A 19,307-nucleotide genomic window follows, 5' to 3' on the forward strand; every position below is an offset into this window, starting at 1 on the left:
CAAGAAACCATAAGAGATGTACATAAATGGAAGAACATACCATGCTCATGGATAGGAAGATTGAACATTGTGAAAATGTCAATACTACCCAAAGCAATCTATACATTCAATACCATTCCAAACAGATCCCATCAACATTCTTTAAGGATATGGAAAAAACATCACCAATTTTATATGGAAAGGAAAGAGACCTTGAATAAGCAAAGCACTACTGAAGAAGAAAAAAATAGGAGGTCTCACAGGCCCGGGTCTCAAAACCTACTATATAGCCAAAGTAGTCAAAACTGTCTGATACTGGTACAACAACAGCACACAGAGCAGTGGAACAGAATTGAAAACCGAGAAATAGACCTATCAACCTGATTTTTGATGAGAGGCTTAAATCCATTAAATGGGTAAGAGATGGTCTCTTTAACAAATCGTGCTGCCAAAACTGGATATCCACTTGCAGAAAAATGAAACGAGATCCATACCTCACACCATACAAAAAAACTAACTCCAGATGGATCAAAGACTTAAATGGGAAACCTAAAAGTATAAAGTTCCTCAAGGAAAAACTAGGAGCAAATTTAGGGGCCCTAACTCATGACATAAATAGAGTATCAAGCATAACCCAAAATAGACAAGCAACTGATGACAAACTAGATGAATGGGACCTTCTCAAAATTAAATTTTTATGTACTTCCAAAGACTTCTCCAAAAGAGTAAAAATAGAACTACAGATTGGAAAAAAATATTCAGCAATGGCATAGCTGAAAAAGGACTTATCTCTAAAATTTATGGAAAACTCCAACACCTCAACAACAAAAAGATTAACAATCCAATTAAAAAATGGGCAGAAGACATGAATAGACACTTCACCAAAGAGGCATCCAGCAAAAACATGAAGAAATGCTCACAATCATTAGCCATCAGAAAGATGGCAAATCAAAACAACAATGAGATACCATCTCACCCCAGCACTAATGACAAAGTTCAACAAGACAGAAAATAACAAATGCTGGTGAGGATGTGAAGAGATTGGAACTCTCATACACTGCTGGTGGGACTGTCAAATGATGCAACAACTGTGAAAAGCCATATGGCAATTCCTTAAAAAGCTGGAATTAGAAATAGCATTTGACCCAGCAATCCCTTTACTAGCTATACATCCTAAAGAAGTGCAAACAAGGACAAGAACAGATATATGCATACTTATGTTCATCACAGCACTATTTACAATAGCTAAAAAGGTGGAAACAGCCTACATGCCCATCAACAGAAGAATGCAAAACCAAACTATGGTACATACACATAATGGAATACTATGCAACCTTAAGGAATAATGTAGGATCTCTAAAACACTGCATAACATGGATGAACTTGGAGCACATTATGCTGAGTGAAATAAGTCAATCACAGAAGGACAAATATACTATTAGTTCATTATTGCAAAAAGTCAAGGAAACATTTATATATGGAAGGCAACTAACTTTCTTGTTGGTTATCAGGGTTGAGAGGGGAGGGGAGGGAAGGGAACGCTGCAAAAAAATATGCATTGACCCATGTCACTTTAGTTTTGTGTATTTCACTGTACGTAAGTTATATTTCAGTAGAATATTTTTTTTTAAAAAAAAGAACTAATTAAAGCCTCATATTCAGAATGTATTAAATATTTCAAAAAGCACAAATGTATTAAATATTTCAAAAAGCACTAATCTTAGTGAACCAAACTCTTCTAATCCTAATATCATTTACATATGAAGGAACAAAATGAGAAGACATAAAATACCAATCAAGAACATGTATTTGGATTATTGAGGCATAATTTACATACAGTGAAATAAAAAAAAAAAAAAAACCCACGTGTTTGGCTTATTCAAACAACGGACAGGTGTATAAGGTGAACATTTACAGCAGGCAGGCACACTCCTCAGAACAATCCAAAGGGTAGTGTTCATTTGCAAAGGGAGATAGTTCAGAAAGCAGGAATGTCTAAGAAAGACAGACACAGGGAAAGGGCAGTCACAGGGAGGAAGTGTGAAGAGAGCTGCTATATTGTGAGGACTGTAGTCAATGTCATGATACAAAATGTGTATGAGCTATTATATGGAAAATGAATTTGTTCTATAAACTTTTGCCACATTTCTTCCATCACAATTAAAACAAACAAGCAAACCAACATGTATTTGGCTTATTGAAAAGAAGTCAGTAACTTAAAAAGTTGTTTTTCTCTGATTAGAAAAATAATTTTGTCTGCTTTTTTTCAGTGTTTTGTTTGCTTGCTTGTTTTTGTTTCATTTGTTTATGTATAGGGCTGAAGAGTCACATTTTTAATATAGGCATTCAAGTCTGTGGGAAGAAATTTTTGTTCTTTTAGTGAAGCTTTCCACATTAATATTGAGTTTGAAGAGTTATATTCAAATAAATATTCATTATTTATTAACACCTACTCTATGTAAGGTACTACATTTAGTGACATGGGAGATATAAGGGTGAATCATTCATGGACTGTAAAATCTGTGCAGAAGATAAACATATACTTAAAAATAAGAGCAAATGAGGCTATATATAAGGGTATGCAAAGTCTTTCTAAAGGCTAGGCTAACACTCTTAGTTTTAGGAAAATTTATGTTGAGAACATGCATGTGCTCTTAATAAAATTTTAAATTGATATTTGCTTATTGTTCATCATTTCCATTAAACAATTACATTCATTTAGTAGAGACTCCTTAAGAGCCTACTATGTAGTTAGCATGATAGGGTCAGTACAAAAATGATACATCTTGTGGTTGAATGATGAAAGTGTGGTTGATGCCCAAAATGCTCACAGTCTTTTGGAAGAAATATTTAGACCAAAAATTACAGTATAAAATTATAGGTATTATAATCATAAATAAAATGAAATTATGTATATTGAAAGCTAAAAAAGACACGATTTTAGTTCTGGTTTGTCAAGGCTTTCAATTTTCATTTTTCCTTAACATAAGTCTTAGGATAATTGAGTGCAGTGAGAAGTGGTCAGGTTTTGGATATAGGTAAGAGTAACTCTAAGGTTAAGGTTTGAAGAACTGGAAAAATTAAAGTGCCACTGACTGAAATGATGTATCAATTAATAATATTTGTTGCATAACCAAATATCCCAAAACTTTGTGACTTAAAAGTGATCTATAGTTCATAATACTGTGGGTTGACAAGTTAATTTAGGATAATCTAGGTGGTTCTTTTGTTGGTTTTACCTCAACTCACTTATTTGGCTGGCTGCTTGCTTGTGCTGCATGATATAGGATGGCTTCACTCACATGTCTGGTGGTTGGAAAGCTGTTGGCTGTGGCACCTCAGTCCTCCTGCATGTTGCCTCTCTAGCAGATTAAACCGAAACCAAAACAAACTTTCTTCCATTGAGTTGATTCTGACTTACATGACCCTGTAGCACAGAGTAGAACTGCCCCATAGGATTTCCAAGGCTGTAATCTTTATGGAAGCAAATTTCCTCATCTTTCTCCCTCAGAGCAGCTGGTAGGTTTGAACCACTGACCTCTTGGTTAACAGCTGAATGTCTTTGTAACTATGCCACCAGAGCTCCTTCTAGCAGGCTGGTTCAGACTTACTCACATGGCAGATGCTTCTCAAGACTGCAAGAGTAGAAGCTACAAGCTCTTTTCTGGCTTCTGATCAGAACTTGCATAAGGTCACTTCTGCCACGTTCTAAAGGCCAACAAGTGACAAAGTCAGACCAGATTCAAGCAGTGGGAGAATAAATTCCATCTCTTGATAGAAAGAGCTGCAAATAATCTTCAGTATATAGATGAGAAAAACAGTAAATGTAGTTTACTCTTTCAAAGAGTTTAGCACATAGAGGAAAAAGTTGTGCTTCGATGAAAACAACACATTTAACAGTACATCCTTCCAACTTATCTGAGTCCATGGGAGTTATTTTACAACTCTATAAATTGTTGGTAACTCATGGCAATGCAAAATGATTCTTGTGTATGTATATACAAGTGAATTCTGTCCCTTAGAGAATCAAATGACTTTCCTCCTCAAATATTAAAGAGTCAGGTTTTGCCTTTATTTGCACATTTATTTCAACATTTTAATCTGTAAATATGCCAGTATTTTGGATTCTCCTTTGACTGCATGCAGTATCTTACCAACTTTCTCCTTAGTAATAAGTTAAATAAAATATTTAATGTATCAATTTTTTATCTATAGGAGACTCAGGATTTTTACCTTTTTTTGAAAAGTGTTCTTCAAAAAGCTGTAAAATGAAACAAGACTAGTGATCAAGGGTGGATTTTCTAAAAGTAAGAGATATATTTACTAACAGATATAATGCAATAAATATGGGAATTTTATGATGCAGGAGGGAGGTGGTACTAGCAGGAGCATAATTCTTGAGTAAAGAAAGATGATTGGATCTAAGATAGCCTTAGGTAGAATTATGTACAATCCATTACAATCAAAGGTAAAATGAGCCTTGCAGCAATGTTGATCTCTCTGTAATCTGATACATCTTTGACTGATGGAATACAGGCAAACTAACAGGAGGAAGCTAAACAAGGATATTGTTTACTGGGCTCTGATAACCTGTTGCTGGCAAGCAGGTGAACCCTAAGAGATAAATAAGAAAAAGAGCATTGTGCATAGTCTTGACAAGAAGAATATCGGGAATATGATTTAAAACAAAAACAACCTTAACTCACTTAAGAAGTAGCCACCAGCCCTCATAGGTTTGTGCTCAGAATGTATTTTAAGACTTAAAATACATAAAATAGCTGAAGAGGTTAATAAGGCTCTGACAAGACCTAATTGACACCTGAATGATAATCTCACTGTGTGGGAGAATAAATTAGCATAAATACCACATTCCAAGGTTGCAAACTATGTAACTTCCCACATTGCACATCTGACCCAGCTGAGCCAGCCAGTCAGCATCTGTGAATAAAGTTAAAAAGTATGTAGAAAACCAAAGGTACAAAGGCAGAGCTAAGAAATTTCTTCTTTTAATTTAGTTCAACAAACATTATTTGAATATCATATTCAAAAAACACTGCAGTAGAAAGTAGGTACAACCGTGAGGCCTGAGTCCTAATGGCCTCCAGGTAAATCTTTAACCAGAAGCCTTTAGTGTCAGGGATTCTAACACGTCCCATGCCTCAGGGCTTTTATCTACCCTCCGGAGGATTCCGGCACATATCAGACCCTCCGATTCCGGCATGTATCAGAGATTTACCTGGCTCCTGCAAGTCTCCCACGCATCAGGGTTTTACATCCTCCCTAGATAATAATTCCCTAAGCCGGGGAATTCCAACACGTCCCCCAACATCTCAGACCCCTGCCCTAAACCCCTTAGCAACAACCAATCATCTGTACCCCTTTGCCCTGGTGCTACTCCACCCTATATTTTTCCTATAAAAATGTGATAGTAAAAGAGCACAGGGTCTTTTGCCCAAGCTGCTGCGTCGGTGAGAGCAGGGACCCTAGCTCGAGCTAGCCAATAAACTCTCCTTCTTGCACTTGCATTGTCGTGTGTTGGCAAATTCCTCTCGCCGACCAACTCCTTCCTAACCTAGGCTCAACACAACAACCACCAGTAAAATGGATACTCTGCTATCACCCTATTTTTTTTGTTTTAAGAATTTGAATGAAGAAAAACGATTTGCCTGTAATTGCCTAAGTATATATTATGGGAAAAATACATGAAATTACTAAATATTTAAATTTGGTATTGCTACTAATTCCAAATGCCTCCTAATATTTTGATCTAAACAATGACCACTGACATCTCCTCCCAAGCAAGCTCATAATCACTTTCTAATTCTAGATGGATAAATTTGAACATTATTTTTCCTTAACCACCAATTGCCATGCAGTACAACCCAACTCGTGGTGATCTCATGTGTGTCAGAATAGAGCTATGCTGATCAGAGTTTTCAGTGGCTGATTTTTCAGAAGTAGATCACCAAGACTTTCTTCTCAGGAACCTCTCAGTGTACTCAAACCTCCAACCTTTCAGTTAGTAGCCAAGTACATTAACCATTTGCACCACCCTAGTACTCCAGCTTTTTTTTCAAGGCCGGGACCCAGACAGGTAAGTGGGTATGTGATGCTCAGGGCTTCTGAGGCTGTTTTTTTTTCAAGGCTGGGCCCCAGACAGGTAGGCAGGCACGTGGCTGGGAGCTTCTGGGGTGGCTTTATTCAAGGCCAGTCCCAGATAAAGCAGGGAAGTGAGCAGAGCGGTTAGAAACAACTAGGGGGAACAAACTTGTCTGTCAGTTTGCTGTTCCTGTGGTGGCTTGCGTGTTGCTGTGAGGCTGGAGGCTATGTCACTGGTGTTGCAAAATGCCAGTTACCCATGATAAACTGGTTTCAGTGGAGCTTCCAGACTGATACAGACTTGGAAGTAGGAAGAGGCCATCCAGTCCTCAAAGAATTGGCCAGTGAAAGCGTTATAAATAGCAGTGAAACATGGTCTGATATATTATTGGAAAACTTCATGAATAGCCCTGAACCATTGTCTGATATAGTGCTGGAAGATGAGTCCATCAGGTTGGAAGGCACTCAAAATATGACTGGGGAAGCTGACTCCTCAGATTAGAGATGCCCTTAATGATATCCATGGAGTAGCACTTTCAGGACCTCCATTGGCTGATATGACATGACTCAAAATGAGTAGAAACAGCTGTAAACATCCATTAATAATTGGAACATGGAATGTACGAAGTATGAATCTAGGAAAGTTGGAAGTTGTCAAAAATGAAATGGAATGCATAAAGATTGATATCCTAGGCATTGGTGAGCTGAAATGGACTGGTTTGGGCCATTTTGAATCAAACAACCATATGATTTGCTATGCTGGGAATGACATAATGAAGAGGAATGGTGTGGCATTCATCATCACAAAGACTGTTTCAAGATCTGTCCTAAAGCACAATGCTGTCAGTGACAGGATAGTACCCACAAGCCTCCAAGGAAGACCAGTTAATACTACTGTTATTCAAATCTATGCACCAACCACCACAGCCAAAAATGAGAAAACTACTAACTTCTGCAGTCTGAAATTTACAGGACATGCAATCAAGATATGCTGGTTATCACTGGTGACTGGAATGCAAAAGTTGGAAGCAAAGAGACACTGGTAGTTGGAATATATGGACTTAGTGATAAAAATAACAATGGAGATCATGTGATAGAATTTTGCAAGACCAACAACTTATTCACTGCAAGTACCTTCTTTCAACAACATAAATGATGGATGTACATGTGGACTTCCCCTGATTGAATACACAGGAATCAGATTGACTATATCTGTCACAAGAGGCAATGGAGAAGTTCAATATCTTCAGCCAAAACAAGGCCAAGAGCTGACTGTGGAACAGTCATCAACTACTCATATGCAAGTTCAAGTTGAAGTTGAAGACAGATAAAACAAATCCACGAGAGCCAAAATATGGCTTTGATAATATCCCTCATGAATTAGTTTTTGTTGTTGCTGTGAGGTGCCGTCAAGTTGTCTCTGACTCATAGTAACCCTATGTACAGCAGAACAAAGCACTGCTCGATGCTTTGCCAACTCCATGATCCCAGCTATATCTGACCCCATCATTGTAGCCACTGTGTCAATCCATCTTATTGAAGGCCTTTCCCTCTTTCATTGACCTTCCATTTTACTAAGTGTGATATGTCTCTCCAGGGAGTGGTCTCTTCTTACATGATCAAAGTAGGTGAGTCAAAGTCTGGCCATTCCCTCGTCTAAGGAGTATTCTGGCTTCACTTCTTCCAGGACAGATTTGTTAGTTCTTTTAGCAGTCCATGGTACTTTCAACATTCTTCACCAGCACAACTCAAAAGTACCGATTCTTCTCATCATGGGGAATAACTACCCAGCCACTCAACCAGGCCCAGCCAAGTGGACCCACAAACTTAACCATCACAACCACCTATTGTTATTCCTTTCAGAGTAGTCAGTATTGGTAGCGGGGCACCAACAACTTCTTCTGGTCCAGGGTCATGGAGGCTGGGGTTCATATGGTCTGTTAGTATTTTGGATTAATTGTTTCCTTGTATCTTTGATTTTCTTCACTCTTCTTCTTCACTCTGATTGGAGAGAGACCAATAGTTGCACCTTAGATGGCTGCTCGCAAGCTTTTAAGACCCCAGTCACTATTCACCCAAGTAGGATGCAGAACACTGCCTTTGTGGATTATGTTATGCCAACTGACCTTGGTGCCCCTGAGACTACAGTCCTGAGGCCCTATACCCAGAGACTCATTTTCTCAAGGTTATGACTAAGAAGTTTTCATAACTTTGCCCTTGTGTGCCCTACAACATTTATGGATATATTTTCAGCACATATTAATACATAGGTAGAGATATACTCTGCCAAACTTAAATATATTTGTGGATGTATGACAAAATGCCTAAGGCATTTAACTGCTAACCAGAAGGCAGGAAGTTCAAACCCAGCAGCCACTCTTCAGAAGGAAAATTAGGCAGTCTACTTCCGTAGAGATACTGCTTCAGAACCCAAGGAGGGGTCACTATAAGTTGAATCGACTCGATGGCAGTGAGTTTTTGACTTTTAGTCCTATTTGCCATCTCAACCTGTCCAGTTTGAGTATCCACTCATAGATTACTCTTATTACTATTATTATAGGATTGTGTATGTAGTAATATTCACCTTTGTTGTCTTTACCCCTTGTGCACCTCTGTGTCTTCTACAGATAATTTTATGTTGACATCCCCCTTATTGTATATTGCCTTTTCCTTCACCCAAGTTTAATATATATCTGCCCTCTGTTTCTGTTGATATTAGGTGCTATCGAGTCATCTCTGACTCATAGCAACCTTACGTACAGCAGAACAAAATGCTGCCCAGTCTTGTGCCAGCCTCATGATCCTTGTTATACCTGAGCACATTGTTGAAGCCACAGTATCTATCCATCTCATTGAGGGCCTTCCCCTTCTTCATTGACCCTCCACTTTACCAAGGATGATATCCTTCTCCAAGGAATAGTTCCTTCTGACAACATGACCAAAGTAGGTGAGACAAAGTCTGGCCACACTTGCTTCCAAGGAGCATTCTGGCTGCACTTCCTCCAGCACAGATTTGTTAGTCCATTTAGCAATCCACAGTACTCTTAGCATTCTTCTCAAACACCCAACTCAGAAGCATCAACTCTTCTTTGGTCTTCCTTATTCATTGTCCAGCTCTCAAATGCATATGAGGCAACTGAAAATACCATGGTTCAGGTTAGGTGCACCTTAGTCTTCAAGGAGACATCTCTGCTCTTCATCACTTGGAAGAAGTCTTTTGCAGAATATTTGCCCAATGCAATACATTGTCTGATGTCTTGACTGCTGCTTCCATTGGTGCTGACTGTAGAACCAAATAATATGAAGTCCTTGACAAGTTCAATCCCTCATTCCACGTCCTCTTTGGAATCCAGCTTGCATGTATGGAAGCACTCTATCAATATACTGCTGCAACTGTTTTTGAATTATCTTCAGTAAGATTTGACTTGTATGTGATATTAATGATATTGTTTGATAATTTCCACATTCTGTGAGACCACCTTTCTTTGGAATGGGTACAAACATGGATCTCTTCCAGTCAGTTGTCCAGGTAGTTGCCTTCCAAATTTCTTGGCATAGCTGAGTGAGTGCCTCTAGCATAGCATCTGTTTGTTGAAAGATCTAAATGGCTATTCTGTCAATTCCTTGTGCCTTCTTCTTTGTCAATTTTTTCAGTGCAGTTTTGACTTCTTCCTTCAATACCATGGTTCTTGATCATATGCCACCTCCTGTAATGGATGATCATCAGCCAATTCTTTTTGGTACAGTGACTCTACGTATTCCTTCCATCTTCTTTTGATATTTCTTGCATCATTCAATATTTGCCCATAGAATCATTCAACATTGCAACTCAAGGCTTAATTTTTTCTCAGTTCTTTCAGCTTGAGAAATGCTGAGCATGTTCTTCCCTTTTGGTTTTCTAATTCTAAGTCTTTGCACATTTCATTATAACTATTAGCTGTGCCTTCTCAAGCTGCTCTTTGAAATCTTCCATTCAGCTCTTTTATCTTATTATTTCTTCCATTTGCTTTGACTACTCTTCACTCAAGGGCAAGTTTAGAGTCTCTTCTGACATCCGTTTTGGTCTGTTCTTCCTTTCTTGTCTTTTTAATGATCTCTTGCTTTCTTCATGGATGATGTCCTTGATGTCATCCCACAGTTGCCCTGGTTTTCAGTCATTGGTGTCCAATGCATCTAATCTATTCTTTAGGGGTCTTTAAATTCAGGATGGATATTATCAAGGTCATATTTTGGTTCTTGTCAACTCGTTTTAATTGTCTTCAACTTCAACTTGAACTTGCATATGAGCAGTTGATGATCTGTTCCACAATCAGCTCCTGGTCTTGTTTTGTCTGAAGATATTGAATTTCTCCATCACCTCTTGCCATAGATGTAATCAATCTGATTCCTGTGTATTCCATCTGGTGAAGTCCACATGTACAGCCATCATTTATGTTGTTGAAAGAAGATATTTGCAATGAATAAGTCATTGGTCTTACAAAATTTTATCATGTGATCTCTAGCATTATTTCTATCACCAAGGCCAAATTTTCCAACTACCAGTAAGTATTCTTTGTTTCCAACTTTCACATTCCAGTCACCAGTAATAATCAGTACACCTTGATTGCATGTTCAGTCAATTTCAGACTGTAGAAGTTGGTAGAAATCTTCAATTTCCTCACCTTTGGCTTTGGTGGTTGGTTCATAGATATGATTAATAGTAGTATTAACTGGTCTTCCTTGGAGTCATATGGCTATTATCCTATCACTGACAGCATTGTACTTCAGGACAGATCTTGAAACAGTCTTTATGACGATGAATGCCACACCATTCCTCTTCATTTTGTCATTCCTGGCATAGTAGATCATGTGGTCTTCTGATTTAAAATGGCCCAAACCAGTCCATTTCAGCTCAATAATGCCTAGGATATTGATCTTTATGTGTTCCATTTCATTTTTGACAACTTTCAACTTTCCAAGATTCATACTTCGTACATTTCATGTTCTAGTTTTTAATGGATGCTTGCATCTGTTTCCACTCATTTTGAGTCATACCAAATCAGCCAATGGAGGTCCCAAAAGCTTTACTCCACCCATATCATTAAGGTCAACTCTACTCTGAGGAGTCAGCTCTTCCCCAGTTGTATTTTGAGTGCCTTCTGATGTGATGGCCTCATCTTCTGACACTATGTTGGACAATATTTCAGGGATGTTCATTATGTTTTCTGGTAATATATCAGTGTTTCACTGTTACCCTCTAATTAGTGATTTACCATCCCTTTCCCTCCCACCCCTCATAACCTTCAAAGAATGACTCTTTCTGTGGGTAAACGTTTTCTTGACTTTTTTACAATAGTATTCTCATACAATATTTGTCCTTTTTCCATTGATTGATTTCACTCAGCATAATGTACTCTAGGTCCACCCATATTATGAGGTGTTTTGCAGATCTGTCACCATTCTTTAATATTGTGTAGTATCCCATTGTCTACATGCCCCATACTTTGTTTATCCACCCATCAGTTGATGAGCACTTAGGTTGTTTCCATGGTTTTGCTATTGTGAATAATGCTGTGATGTACATGCTGTGCATATGTCTATTCATATCATGGCCCTTATTTCTCTAGGATATATAGCTAGAAGTGGAATTGAAGGATCATATGGTATTTCTATTTCCAACTTCTTAAGAAAGTGCCACATCGAGGAGGAAGATGGTGTCATACCTGTAACCCACACATTTGTTCCCTCTAGTGTCTTAATGCCTAAAAAACCAGATGTAGCAGTTTGAAGCAAGGATTCTGGGGCTGTCAACAGCTTATTGAGTTAGAGAAGGCCAGATTTAGAGGAGAAGGAGGAAAAAATAATAATAATAAGAAGAAGCAGGGTAAACAGCCAAGAAAAATGAAAATAAATGATTGTCCAGAGGCGCATGAGGTGGTGAGATGGAGACATGGAAAACTCCGTAAACAATACTGGAGTAAACCACAGCAAAAATAAAGCAGAAACACTGGGAACCAACGGCAGCTTCAAGAACTTGGACTATCCACAACAGCAGCTTCTGATGGTAACCTTGGAACTGGAACTGAGCTGAGTAAGTGGACAACATTTCTGAGAAACAGAGCAGAGACCCCTCTGGCTCAGATTGTCACTGAACTGGGAGCAGAAAGAGAGAGGGGACGAAACATTTCTCAGGTAGGCAGGCCTTGGAACGAGCTTGCAGTGCAAGGCTGGGATCCAGCTCTTCCAGCACAGCTTTTTAGCACAGAGAGGTCCAGAGTATGGGGTTTTCGTGGCTATCTGACCCAAGTAGAAAGTAGTGGCCCCCTAAGGTCTTTGCTTATTTTGAACTGTGGGTCTATGAGTAACAACAAAATGTCATCATAGGTAGCCATCCCAAGCAGACTCAAAACAAAACCCCAGAACCACCTCTAACCACAGAGATGTGGAAAGCAGGGAATCTCTTCTGGCACCTTGTTTTGTTTTGTTTTCCCTTTCTTTTCTTCCCCCTTTTTCCCCTTCTCTCCTGCCTTATCCAACAGAAAAAACCACATTGAGCCACCACAGCACCTGCTCATCTGAATTCTAAATCCACTTCACAATGAACAGAGACATGCATCCACATTCCTCAGAGTGATTCCATCAACACAAAGAAAACTGCAGAGCAACCCAGCATACCTGAATTAATAACCAAAAAAAAAAAAAAAAAAAAAATACACCAGCTCCACCCTTGCAAAAATATTTAAATATAAAATCAAGGCAAAACAAATGAATACACAGCTAACAGTTAAAGTCAACAACTTCAAAGTGTCTAGGAAACAATAAGCAACCTCAAATCTAACAAACAAACAAAAAAAACAGGATAAGATAATATAAATAAAATCCTAAATAAAAATCTCATTAAACATGGAGGAAGAGGGGGCAATAGAATGATCCAAGGAAGAATTTTGAAGATATGTTTATAGAACTCTACAAGAGCTTAAGGAAATCTCAAACAGAACCAAGGAAAATACAGACAGTACCCTGGAAGAACTCAGGAAAACCATTCAAGAACTAAATAACAAGATTAATACACAATCAGAACTCATACAAAAACAGTGGTTAGAAATCCAGAAAATGAACAATAAAAATACAGAATTACACAACACAGTGGAAGAACTGAAGAATAGGCTAGAATTGACTGAAGAATACATTTCCAACTAGAAGATAAATCTCAGGACACCAGCCTGTATGAAGAAAAATCAGAACAAAGATTTAAAAGAAATGAAAAGAACCTAAGAGTTATATAGGATGACATGAAAATAAACAACATATGACTCATTGGAATACCAGAACAAGAAGAGGTGAAAAAAAAATAAAAAAAACACTGAGAAAATTGTGGAAGACTTGCTAACAGAAAATTTCCCCCATACCATATCTTGAAGGAAGAAAAGATATTTGGCCAAGAAACTCAACGAAACCCATACAGGATAGATCCCAAGAGAAAGTCACCAAGAAATATATATATATATCATAGTCAAACTCTCTAAAACCAAAGACAAAGAAGGAATCTTGTGAGCAGGCCAGGAAAAAAGAAATGGTACCTACAATAGACAAGCAGTGAGGCTGAGTTGTGATTGCTCAGCAGAGACCAAGCAGGCAAGAAGACAATGGATGGCATATAAAAAAACTGAAGGAAAAGAACTTCCAAGCAAGAACTCTATACCCAGCCAAACTGTGATTCACCTTAAATATGAAGGTGAATCAAGACATCCTCAGACAAACAGAAATTAAGGGATTTTTGTGAAAACTAGACCAACCCTACAAGAAATGCTTAAGGAAGTCTTTCCCATAGACCCACAACAGAGAACAACAAATTAATAACAGGACATGTGACCTCAACACTAAAACTAAATCAGAAACAGATGCTCAAAATAAGCTCATAAAACATTGTACATAAAGGAACAAGTGAGTCAATCTGCACATGACACCAACAACAAAACAAATAGAGGGAATAAAAGTTCTAGGTACAAAACTTCTAAATGGAGAGGAAAACAGGACAATGTCTTAATAGAACAGACTGATCCAAAAATATAGAGTCAAGAATTCACTCCAAGATAACCACAAAGAAAATTAACAATCTCCCTAAGCAAATCCAGAAGAAAAGAAAGCATATGGGCTTAGTAAGCACAAAACCAACAATAAAGAAGAAAAAAGAAGAAAGACTTGATAACAAAATGAATTCAGCACAGAAAAATATTTGGATCAAGGAAATCTCCAGCAGCACAATGAAAAAACACAATAGAATGACAGCAATCAATTCAGTCCTATCATTAATTACACTCAATGTGAATGTACTAAATGCACCAGCCAAGAGAAAGAGAGTTGCAGACTGGATAAGAAAAGAAGACCCATTGATGTGCTGCCTAAAAGAGACCCACCTTAGACACAAAGATAAAAATAAATTAAAAGTTAAGGAGTAGAAAAAATATACCAAGCCAAAGCTAAACAAAAAAGATCAGGAGTTGCAATATTAATTTCTGATAAAATAGACTTTAAGGTGAAAAATAGCATATGGGACAAAGAAGGACACTATATAATATTGAAATGGTCAATTGACCAAGAGGACATTACCATAATAAATATCTATGCACTCATTGAAACTGCTCCAAAATACATGAAGCAAATATCAACTGAATTGAAAAGGAAAATAGACAACTCTACAATAGTAGTAGGAGACTTTAACACACCACTTTTAAGGAGGGACAGATCAACTAGGAAAAAAACTCAACATACAGAAGAACTCAACAATACAATCAACCTACTCAACCTCATAGACACATACAGAGCACTCCACCCAACAAAAGCACAATTCACATTCTGCTCCACTGCACATGGATCATTCTCCAGAATAGATCATATGTTAGGACATAAAACAAGCCTCAATAAATTAAAAAACACTGAAATACTACAAAGCATCTTCTGGGACCACAATGCTATAAAATTAGAAATTAATAATAGGAAGATCAAGGAAAAAAACATCAAACATGTGGAAGTTGAGTAATATACTACTGAAAAACTACTGGTTAAAAGAAAAAATAAAGAGTGAAATAAAAAAATTCCTAAAAACAAACAAGAACGAAGATACATTTTACCAAAACCTACGGGACACAGCAAAAGCAGTACTCAGAGGTCAATTTATAGCCTTAAAATGCACACATCAAACAAAAAGGAAAGAAACAAAATCAACACTTTAATTCAACAACTCCAACAATTAGAAAAAAGAGCAAAAAAAGAAATCTACAACATCCAGAAGTAAGGAAATAATAAAGATCAGAGCAGAAATAAATGAAACAGAAAACAAAAAACCAATAGAGAAAATCAACAAAACAGGAAGCTGGTTCTTTGAAAAGATTAACAAAATTGACAAACCACTGGGAAATCTGACAAAAGAAAAAAAGAGAAGATGCAAATAACAAGAATAGTAAACAAAAGGGGTATCATCACAATGGAACCAACTGAAATTAAAAAAAAAAAAAAATACTGACAGAATATTATGAAGAACTGTACTCCAACAGATGCGAGAACCTAGAAGAGATGGACAAGTTCCTAGAAATACAAGACCTACCAAAACTATCCCAGTCAGAGATAGAATAGTTGATGTTCTGATTACCTAGTACCACTCTAACAGAAATATACAACCAATGGGATGGCTTGAACAAACAGGAGTTTATTTTCTTACATTTCAGGAAGTTAGAAGTTTGAATTCCAAGTGCCAAGCTCTACAGACTAGGTGACCTCAACCTATTTGACCAGCCCCTTGACCTTGGGCTTCAGCTCTGCCTCTTGCTCCAGGACCACTGAAGCTAGAGGCATATCTTCACTCAGGCTGCTACTGGCTGCTGAGGCTAACAAGCCCAAGGTCAACAAATAAAATGGCACAGTCTCAATGTTACTAAACAATACTGCAGGCCATTTCAAGTCCATTGAAAATCCCAAGGTAGATAGAGCATGGCAGGCTGCTGAATAATGACATGGCTACATGAAGGGAGCAAGCTAAAACACCACACTTGAACAGACTCATAACAAAGGAAGAAATTGAACAGGTCATAAAAGAAAAAAAAAACTTCCCACAAGAAAAAGTCCTGGCTCTGATGGCTTCACTGGAGAATTTTACCAAACATTCAGGGAAGTGTTGACACTTATACTACTCAAGCTATTCTAGAACACAGAAAAAGATTAAATACTTCCAAACTCATTTTATGAAGCAAGCATAACATTGATACCAAAGCCAGGGAAAGACACCACTAAAAAAGAAAACTACAGAACAATATCCCTCATGAATATAGATGCAAAATCTTCAACAAAATCCTAGCCACCAGAATTCACCATCAAAAAAATAATACATCATGACGAAGTGGGAAATCCATCATCAAAAAAATAATACATCATGATGAAGTGGAATTCATCCTTAGATTGCAAGGATGGTTCAACATCAGAAAAACAATCAATGTAATCCACCACATAAACAAAACAAAACAAAACAAAACAACCATATGATCATATCAATTGACACAGAAAAGGCATTTGATAAAATCCAACACCCATTTCTGTTCAGAACTCTCACCAAAATGGGGATACAAGGGAAATTCATGATAAAGGGCATATATGCAAAGCCAAGGGAGCTCTGGTAGCATAGTGGCTAAGGCACTTGACTGCTATCCAGAAGGCTGGCGGTTCAAACCCACCAGCCACTCCTCAGAAGGAAGATGGGGAAATCTACTTCTGTAGTGATACCACCTCGGAAACCCAAGGAGAGGTCGCTATGAGTCGGGTCCAACTCTATGGCACATAACAACAACAACAACAACATGTAAATCCAATAGCCAACATTATTATTAACAGAGAAAGGCTCAAAGCATTCCCTTACAAACAGGAACCAGACAGGGATACCCTCTATCACCACTTCTATTTAACATTATAACATTATTCCTAGCCAGGGCAATAAGGCAAGAAAGACAAATAAAAGGCATCCAAATTGGCAAAGAGAAAGTAAAACTATCTCTATTTGCAGATAACATGATCCTATACGTAGCTCTGGTAGCATAGTGGCTAAGACACTTGCCTGCTAACCAGACGGCTGGCGGTTCAAACCCACCAGTCACTCCTTGGAAGGAAGGTTGGGCAATCCTACTTCCGTAGTGATACTGCCTCGGAAACCCAAGGAGGGGTCGCTATGAGTCGGGGCCGACTCGACGGCAAACAACAACAACAACAACATACATAGAAAACTCAAGACACTCAGCAAAAAACTACTGGAACTAATAGAGAGGTTCAGCAAAGTGAAGGGATTCGAGGTCAACATACAAAAATCAGTTGGATTCTTCTACATCAACAAGAGGCCTCTGAAAAAGAAATAAGGGAAACAATACCATTTACAATAGCTACCAAAAAGATAAAATATCTAAGATTAAATCTTACCAGAGACACAAAAGTCCTATCCAAAGAAAATAATAAAGCACTACTACTACTACCTTCTGTGATTGACTTATTTCACTCAGCATAATGTCTTCCAAGTTCATCTACATTATGAGGTAATTCATAGATTGTTATCTATTCTTTAATGGTGCATTGTATTCCATTGAGGAGCTCTGGTGGCGTAGTGCCTAAGGCACTTGACTGCTAACCAGAAGACTGGTGGTTCAAACCCACCAGACACTCTTCGGAAGGAAGGTTGGGCAATCTACTTCTGTAGTGATGTCACCTCAGAAACCCAAGGACACCAACAGACATAAGCACACCCATGTTCATCACAGCACAATTCACTACAGCAAAGAGATGGAAATAACCTAAATGCTCATCAACAGATTAATGGATAACCAAACTATGGTACATTCACACAATAAAATACTATGCTACATTAAAGAACAATGAAGAATACATGAATCATCTCACAATGTGGATGAACCTGGAGGACATTATGCTGAGTGAAATAATCAATCACAGAAAGACAAATATTGTATGAGCTCATTACTGTAAAATATCAAGGAAGGGTTTGCTTAGGGAAGGAAACTCATTTTTTAGGTTTCCAGGGATGTGAGAGAAAAGGAGGGAATAATTTCTGATGAGCTGGGGAGACGCTGAGTTGGGTAAGGGGAGGGATAGTATGCAAAGAGTCTGTGACCAGCATGATAACATTGGGAAAGGGAGGACACCAAATTATACATGTAAGATATAGATGACAGAGGCTAATACAAGTATATCCACAATACTGCATTACCCTTAACACCAAACACCAGGCTACAAATAAACACACAGACAACTAAGAAGATCAGAAGGGAGTCAGTGAGTAGGAGTATACTCTAGACCAACAATAGATTCAGCTGAGGCTAATTTTGCAAAGATACTAGTGATACAAACTAACTGTAATCATCAGAAACAACAGAAGACAGACATAGAGCAATACTTCATAGACAGCCAGACACTGTGGGAGAAAGATCCACTGGATCTGACAACTCAGGACCATAGTATTGGGGGACATCAGACTCAACTGGCACAACAAAATACATAAAAATCAGGTTCCAAAACCTACTTTGGTGAGTAGTGACTGGGGTCTTAAAAGCTTTTGAGCTGCCATCTAAGATGCAGTTAATGGTTTCCTATCATCAGAAGCAAAGAAAAGTGAAGAAACCCAAGGGCATTTGGAAACAATCAGCCCTAAGACATGATGGACTTCAAGACCAGAAGAAGCAGATGGTGCCCAGCTACAAATGCCAACCACTCAGGAAGGGATCAAAACTGAAGATCCTGGATAGAGTGGGAGAGAAAATGTGGAACAAAATTCAAAAACACAATAATGACCAGAATTACTGGTTGGATGGAGTCTGGTAGGACCCCCAATACTATGGCCCTGGGATTCACTTCAGGCCTGGGATAAAACTCAATCCCAAAGGCTGGCTCTCAGCCCAATAGTAAATAAGACTTACATCCAGAACACTCAACCCAGGGTAATGCACCCACCTACTCTACAGAGACAAATCCCTTGGACCAATTGGCCACAGGGTACCAGAGTGGCAACATTCACACGGAGGAAATGCTGGACAGACAGGAGTACATAACTAAAAAGGGCATGGTTTGGGGGTGGGGGGAGGAGTCACTGGGAAGGGAGAGGAGAGGGGGTTAGGGTTGAGGATGGTGACTGGGGAGTGAAACCAAATGTACAATAACTGTTGAATGTAAAACAAATTCTGCTCTGCTAATTTGCACCTAAAGCA

The sequence above is a fragment of the Orycteropus afer genome, unplaced genomic scaffold (assembly GCF_000298275.1).
Source record: "Orycteropus afer afer isolate SDZICR_OR568_19922 unplaced genomic scaffold, OryAfe1.0 scaffold00171, whole genome shotgun sequence".
In the NCBI taxonomy this organism is placed as follows: Eukaryota; Metazoa; Chordata; class Mammalia; order Tubulidentata; family Orycteropodidae; genus Orycteropus; species Orycteropus afer.